Here is a 7,739-nt window from a genome sequence, read left to right as displayed (position 1 = left end):
AAAATACTTACCCTAGTGCAATAAGGAAGAGGATTGAAAAGTTTAATCATACTCTAGGTTCTTTTCTTAATATCTATTGCATAAAAAAGAGGGAATACAGATACATGGCTATTTCTTCCCTCAGGCATAGAAATTATCAGCTTTCCGGGGACCTACTTTTCTGGGTAGTAGTAAGAAAATGAAATAAATAAAAATAAGGTTTATTTTCCCTAAAATATAGAAATTCAAAAATTCAAATTAATACATGTTTAATTAAATAACCAGAAAACAAGACATTAGTTAATTATGAAGTTTAATGACTTAATAAATTATTGAATTTAAGTAGGAATTTCATTACATTTGAAATATTCCATAGAGTTGGACGTTTCCACTTGCCCAAAATTTCCAAGTGTGCATACTAATTCCAACAACAATATTAACCACACAGCAGCTGCATTTTAGGAGGGAGGGATTTCTAGCTTTTTATTTAAAAATATTCAAACATAAGAAAAATTGAAAGAATAGTCCAAAGAAAATCTGCATACCTTTTAGCGAGATCATAAAACTGCTGGCCTTTTAAGATTTAACCTTCTTCATAAATTCACTTATTGTTTACACTTATCCTCAATTTACAGCCGAGGCATCTGGTTGGCAGAGAGAAATTATACTCCTTGTTCTTAGTTCAAGAGCTAGTAAATAGTTGGTCTGGGATTCAAATTTAGAGATCGCCTGACAGCTTCTATTTATTAATATATTCCAGAAAGCATTCCTATTTTAAATAAATTATGCAGAGGCAACTGCTTTACAAATTATTTTACTTCAAAATTTTATTTAATATAGAATATAGATATGTTTTAATGTGGGTTAGGCAAAGAAAAATCTCTGAATGTAACAGTGTCTAGAAAGCTTTTTAAAGGCTTTGGGCAAATATGCTTCAGGTCAGAAGCAAAGGTCCTTGGCAGTCCAGCCAAGGAAGTGTTGAGGAAGCTAAACAAGATACAAAAAGATATGGACTTCCAGTCAAGAAGGAGGTATAGATAAATATGGCTCACTTCCTTGAACAACCATATCAAAATTACAGCTAAATTACAGAACAACTGTCACTCAGAACCATCAGAAATCAAGTCGAATGGAAGTCCAATCACTATAGAACTATAGAAACTGCATCCATCAAGACTGGCAGGAGACGTGGAGATGTGGAATGGGTTGGTCCCACACCCAGTGGTGGAGAAAAATTTGGGAGGGATATCTTGAGTGAGGGATCCCAGATTTACACCAGTATACCCAATGCAGGGTTCCAGTTCCAGGAAGAGAAGACCCTATTAAAACTTCTAGCTGGAAAAATCAGCAGGGTTTGAGTTGGTGGAAGGAACTACTACCAGTAGTGTCTCTTAAAAGGTCCACGCATAAACTTACTCAGATTCACTCCTCAGCTATAGCAGGAGTAGCACTTTGAAAGGCACCAGTGGTATATGGGGAGGAACTGATGTGTCTGGCATCAGAGTGGGAACTGGGAGACAGCTTTGCCCCAGACAAAAAGAAAGACAGCAGACATTGTTCCTTTTCTGAACTCTCCTCCTACAGAGCCAGCAAACAGGAGTAATACCTAAGACCATTCAACCTTGCTCACACAGTTTGCTCAGCCCTTGGGAATCCCTGAGACTCTTCCCCACCTAACTACTTACGGCACACTCAAACTGTTAACTGTGGCTTTTCCATATGAATGGCTGGTCTCAGCTCAGGCTTCACATCTTTCTAAATCATCTCAAATAAGCAACAACTAGCTTCAGCAAGTTCCCAACCCCCATACATCTGGCAAAGGGGCCCCAGGTCCAGCACTAGCAGCAGCAGATTTGGATCACAGTTTGGATTTACCTGGGAACCACCAAGCCCAGCAAAATTTGCAGACTGCTTTGTAGCTCATGCTAGTTGGCTCCAGGTGGAGCCAACTCCAGGGTGGAATACAGGTGGTGGCTGACCCTGCTCTGCACCACCCAGGAAAATCCAGGGCCTGCATACCCAGTGGACAGCTATAGACCACATCAGAAAACCCTGCCCTGCACAGCTGATCCTCCACAGAGGGTAGAGGTTAGTGGTCAGTGGTTATAGCCAGTCCTTGCAGCTGACTGCCCTGGGTATATCCCTCCCATTGACCTACCAATAGCAATCAAGGCTCAATTAAAGAGGAAGGTGTACACAGCCCACCCGGAGGGTGGACCTTGAGTACCAAGTTTGGGTGAGAGGGGAGGCCATTCCACTGGGCCCCGAAGGACACCTACTATATCAGTCCATGCTGTCAAGACAGGGAGTCACAGTAGCTCTACATGATACATAGAAACAATCACAAGGAAGCTTCTAAAATGAGGAGACAAAGAAACATGACCCAAATGAAAGAACAGATCAAAACTCCAGAAGAACTAAACAAAATGGGGATGAACAAATTTATCAGATGCACATTTCAAAACACTGGTTATAAGAATGCTCAAGGAACTTAGTGAGTACCTCAACAGCATGAAAAAGATCCAGGCAGAAATGAAGGATATGCTAATGGAAGTAAAGAACAATCTACAGGGAATCAACAGTAGAATGGATGAAGCCAAGAGTCAAAGCAATAATATAGAAGATAAAGAAAGCCAAAGAATCAAATGCAGAGTTGAAAACACTGGTAATCAGGATGCTCACAGAAGAGTATGGTCACAAAATAAAGGAAAAAGTCAAGGCTATGAAAGTTGAAATAAAGGAAAATGTACAGGGAACCAACAGTGAAAGGAAAAAAAATCAGGACTCAAATCACTGATTTGGTGCAGAAGGAAGAAAGAAACATTCAGCAAGAACAGAATGAAGAAATAAGAATTAAGCAAAATGCGGAGAGGCTTAGGAACTTCTGGGACAACTTTAAATGTTCCAACACACAAATCATCCTCTAGAGGTGCTGGAAGGAGAAGAGGAAGAGCAAGAAATTGAAAACTTATTTGAAAACATAATGAAGGAGAACTTCCCCAATCTGGCAAAGGAAAGAGATTTCCAGAAACTCCAGGAAGCTCAGAGAGTCCCCAAAAAGTTGGACCCAAGGAAGCACAGACCAAGGCACATTATAATTACATTACCCAAGATTAAAGATAAGGAGATAATCTTAAAAGCTATAAGAGTAAAGGAGACAGTTACCTACAAAGGGATTCCCATAAGACTATCAGCTGTTTTCTCAAAAGAAACCATACAGGCAAGAAGGGGCTGGAAAGAAGTATTCAAAATCATGAAAGGCAAGTGCCTATATCCAAGATGAGTTTATCCAGAAAAGCTATCATTTAGAATGGAAGGGCAGATAAAGTGTTTCCCAGATAAGGTCAAGTTAAAGGAGTTCATCATCACAAAGCCCTTATTATATGACATAAGGACATACCTAAGAAAAAGATCAAAACTATGAACAGTAAAATGACAACAAATTCACAGTTATCAATAACTGAAACTAAATAAAACAAAAACAAAAACAAAGTAAGCAAACAATAGAACAGGAACAGAATCACAGAAATGGAGATCACATGGAGGTTATCAGTGATGGGGAGAGGGAAGAATGGGGCAAATGTACAGGGAATAAGAAGCATAAATGGTAGTTATAAAATACGGAGATGTTAAGAATAGCATAGGAAATAGAGAAGCAAAAAAACTTATATGTACGATACGCGGACATGGACTAACGGGAGCAGGGGGATGTTGGTAGGAGAATGGGTGCAGGGCAGAGTGAAATAAAGGGGAGAAAAATGGGACAACTGTAATAGTAAAATCAATGAAATACACTTTAAAAAACAAACCGGAAAGAAGGAAGGATAGAAGGGAGGAAGTGAGGAAGGGAGGAAGGAAAAAAGGAAGGAAGGAAGGGAGGGAGGGAGAAAGGAAGGAAAAGTTGGGACTGCTGTAACAGTAAAATCAATAAAATATAATTTAAAAGGAAAAAATACGAAAAAATTCTGAACTCATTCCTGAATCTGAAAAGAAGAAAGAGGAAAGAGAAATTTTCTCTTTTTCTGTGGTGACTGAATATTTTTCAGCAAGCTTTTCATGCCTTATTCCCTTTTTTTTCTACAAAACTATGAATCTAACATATCACTAATCCATAGCCTAGAGGGTCACAATTCTTGTTCCTTGATTGACAGAACAGGAAACAGATTTCTGACCCAGCCCGATATCAGTCTGTCTCATTTGTGACTTTCACATCAGGACAACTAAATATAGCCCAGCAGTGTCCTGGCAGAGCAGGAGAATCCCTAGTCCAGATTTAGATAACTAGGTTCCAGTCTTGGCTTTACCTTCAGTTAATCCTGCTTAAATGTTTTGGGCATGAGTGTCCTCTCTTACACTTAGTGACCTTTAAGAGCAATTTGTTATAATATGCTATAATTCATTTTTGGATCATATACTAACTGGGCCATTTTGAAAAGTTTTAGGTCAAGCCTGAAATCCTGGTACGTAGCATCAAGTTCCTGGCAGAACATCATGATTTACCTCATCTTAACACCTGCTCAGTCTGGAGAAAGTATTACCTAATTGAACCAGTGAGAATATTAAGGCCCTGTGACATCAGGTCTTAAACCAGTTGAAAACTGAGACAAGACTAAAACCCAAGCCTCTGACTTAGCCCTTTATCTTCCAAAAGGCGGAGTTGCTCTATAGCTTCATTGAACTCTATTTTTCCTAAGAAACTATATATTTTTCTACTATTGGTGTTGATAATAGGTGAAATATAAGATGACTACTGAAACATAATTGAGAATTTTCCAGAAGGGCTCTTTCACAAAAATTACACTCCTTACTTTTTGTTAAAAGGCCTAAAATGGCACAAGAGCCTTTGATACAGATCTGATACAGATCTGTATCAGACCTGGCCAGATCGAGCAGAGGTGGGCCCAAGTGAGGGAGGGGGTCTCACAGGAAATTCAGAGGTGGTGGTGCTAATGTGTCCCATGACAGATTTCCCTACCTGTGGGCTGAGATGGATGAAAGGGGACCCTGCATGCCCATGCTGGCTGTGCAGGCTGACAAGGGTGACTGATGGAAGGAAAAGCCCTCCTACTCCTTTCCCACACTTGGCAGTGGGAGAGGTACTGACTCACCATTCTAGCCTGGACAAAGGATGGGATTACTTGGGAAGCTGGACCCTTCCGAACTGCACAGAATTTTGGGCTGGGAGATTTAAATGAAAGGAAGGGAGGAACATGTGGCTTCTTCCCCTCACCCTGTTGGGGACCAGAGTGTTTTGCTGACTAATGAGCACTGGAAGCCACCATGACATAATGGCAAGCCCCCCCCCAGATGCATGATGGGTGGTGGCAGCTAGTGGTGTGGGGCGTGTGCGCATATATTCTAGAAAGAAACCTGAGCTCTGACAGTGATGGAGGAAGAAGTGAAGCAGCTTGGAGGATGACTCAGCAGGCATCTGCAGTTTCCCAACTAAGGGTATTTTTAAATGGGAGAAAGAACTCTGGGCACAGTCTTGGATTGGTCTGGCAGAGGGTGGAGGGGTTATCTTTCTTTGGTTGTTCTGGAGGGGGAAGAGTCTCTGAGGTAGACTCAGTTCTGGGGTAGTCCTCTGTCCTTTCAATGTTGTACAGCTTTTGAAAAACAACCTCTTTCCTTCTTCATCAAACTTCTGCTTCTGGAGTTTGCCTCTGGGCATTGGGCAGTAGCACCCCATTTCTGTTCAGTAACGTTTATATCTGATAAGACCCTAACAGAGTTTCTAGTCTAAAACACATTATGGCCACACAGATGCCTTTCTACCGGGCAGATGAATCATCTTCCTCCTCTTTGAATTTCCCAACACCAAGGAGTAGCAGGTCACCCTCCCCTTCTCCCCACTGGCATTCTAGAAGACTTCTAGAGGGAGGACCCACAAGCCTGAAGAAAGAACCTGGAGCCAAATTCTAAAAAGGCTGTTTATCCTGACTGGCTGGCAGGACTGGTTAAAATTGCAGAGATTATTTCCTTGGGTATAAAGCAGGGGGACATTTATAGCTCTAAAGACCTAGTATATGAAAGGAAGGGACTTAATTACTTGTGGGGAGAGGGAAAAGGGGGAGCAGAGATTACTGAAGGGACAATGGAGTCCCACCTACTGTTTACCTCTTAGGGAAGATGCAAAAGAGAACACCTGGGTCACTTTGCCCTTAAGAGAGTTGATAGTAAAGATATATTCAGATTGTTCTACAGTACAGGGGGAGGGTAATCTATGTTACACTAAGTTGATTTGTATTTTAATTTCTTTTCTCATTTTGTTTTCCAGTCTACCTAGGAAATTGCTGTTGAGCACAAAATGGAACTTGGACAATGTAAAAAATAATAAAATAAACTAAAAAATAAAAATAAAAGACATAAGGGCCAGAGGTGGTATAGTCTAAGCAGAAACTAGCTCTTTCTCTGGGAAAGAAGTGGGAGGCAGGTGGGACTGGCCATGTGTGCACTCCCTCTGGGAAAGGGTTTCAGAACAGGGCCTTAGGGTCTGAAAGAGGGATGACAACCTGAGTGAGTTGTCAGTAGTAGAAAGAAAACATGAAGATACTGGAGGTAAAGAGCCAAAAATAGACTTTGTTTACTTCATCTTTTTGCCTGGGGCCAGTTTTAATTTGTTCCTGTGGCAAAACATTTGTCCTTCACAACCTTGAAAATTTATGTGGGTTTAAAGCAAATATAAGAAACACAAAAGTAACAAACTATAGAAATGATCCCTGAAAGTATAGTCTTAAAACAAAAGCAAACCAAAAGGACAGCTAGATCAGGAGTGGAACCATAGAAATGAAGAACACATGGAGGGTTAGCAACAGGGGAGTGGGAGGAGGAGAAGGGGGGAGAAGGTACAGAAAATAGCATAGACAGTAGGTAGAAAATAGATAGGGGGGAGGGCAAGAATAGTGGGGGAAATATAGAATCTAAAGAACTTGAGACACGTGGTTATAAACTAAGGAGGGGAGAATGGTGGGAGAGGGAGTGTGCGGGTGGAGGGGAATGAAGGGGGGGAATAGAACAACTATAATGGTATAATCAATAAAATATATGAAAAAAAAGATAAAACTCTAATCTGTACAGTCCAGTTATGCCCCTGCCCTACCACCCCAATAAACAACTTACTGTATTGAAAGATAAAAAAAACAGAAGAAATACAAAAGTGATGACTTCCCAGGTCACAACTTTCTCTAACCATGCTTAGAGCGTCTGCCTCTGCCATCCTTCAATCTCATTCTTTTTTTGGAGCAGCATTTTCTAAGTATGCCCCAAAAATAGCGTTTCTAAAAGAATTTGAAAAACTTCAAATGTGCAGTCCTAAAAATTTGGGGAATTCTGGGTACTGTATTTAACCCTAAGAGGTTATCAATACACACTTGTCCATTATATGTTCTAAGAAATTTGAGTTTGTTCAGGTCACAATTCCCTGATTTATTTGCTCATAGCATCTCCCTCTTTTTTATATATAATGTTAGCAGTCTATGAAATGCTTTGGGAAAATAAACCTTAGTGTTCCATCTGAATAATAAAAATAAAATACTTGAATTTTTTCCTATGTTCATCGGACAATAAATTGTTCAATTTACACTTGAGTATTCTGTAAATTTTTTAGTTTATATGGAATTCCGTTTTTGTTTAAGTTAATGTCTGAGGCTGGAGAGATAGCAAACCAGGGTAGGAAAGGAGAGGAAGACAAGCCTCGCTCATCAACTCGACATTCCTAAATCTGGTCAGATAAGATTGCCAGGTGTTCCAAAGGTCACAAC

General features: G+C 40.3%; 1 pseudogene; it reads right to left on the bottom strand.

Annotated features, from left to right (window-relative positions):
• Positions 1-6,620: 6,620 nt before the first annotated feature.
• LOC119001005 (uncharacterized) lies at positions 6,621-6,714 on the bottom strand (annotated as a pseudogene).
• Between the last annotated feature and the right edge of the window lie 1,025 nt (positions 6,715-7,739).

The sequence above is a fragment of the Sturnira hondurensis genome, unplaced genomic scaffold (genome assembly GCF_014824575.4).
Source record: "Sturnira hondurensis isolate 20B ecotype Veracruz unplaced genomic scaffold, ASM1482457v3 Scaffold0016462, whole genome shotgun sequence".
Taxonomy (NCBI): domain Eukaryota; kingdom Metazoa; phylum Chordata; class Mammalia; order Chiroptera; family Phyllostomidae; genus Sturnira; species Sturnira hondurensis.
Note: the sequence above shows the minus strand (reverse complement) of the source record. Positions and strands in the feature narration are given on the sequence as shown.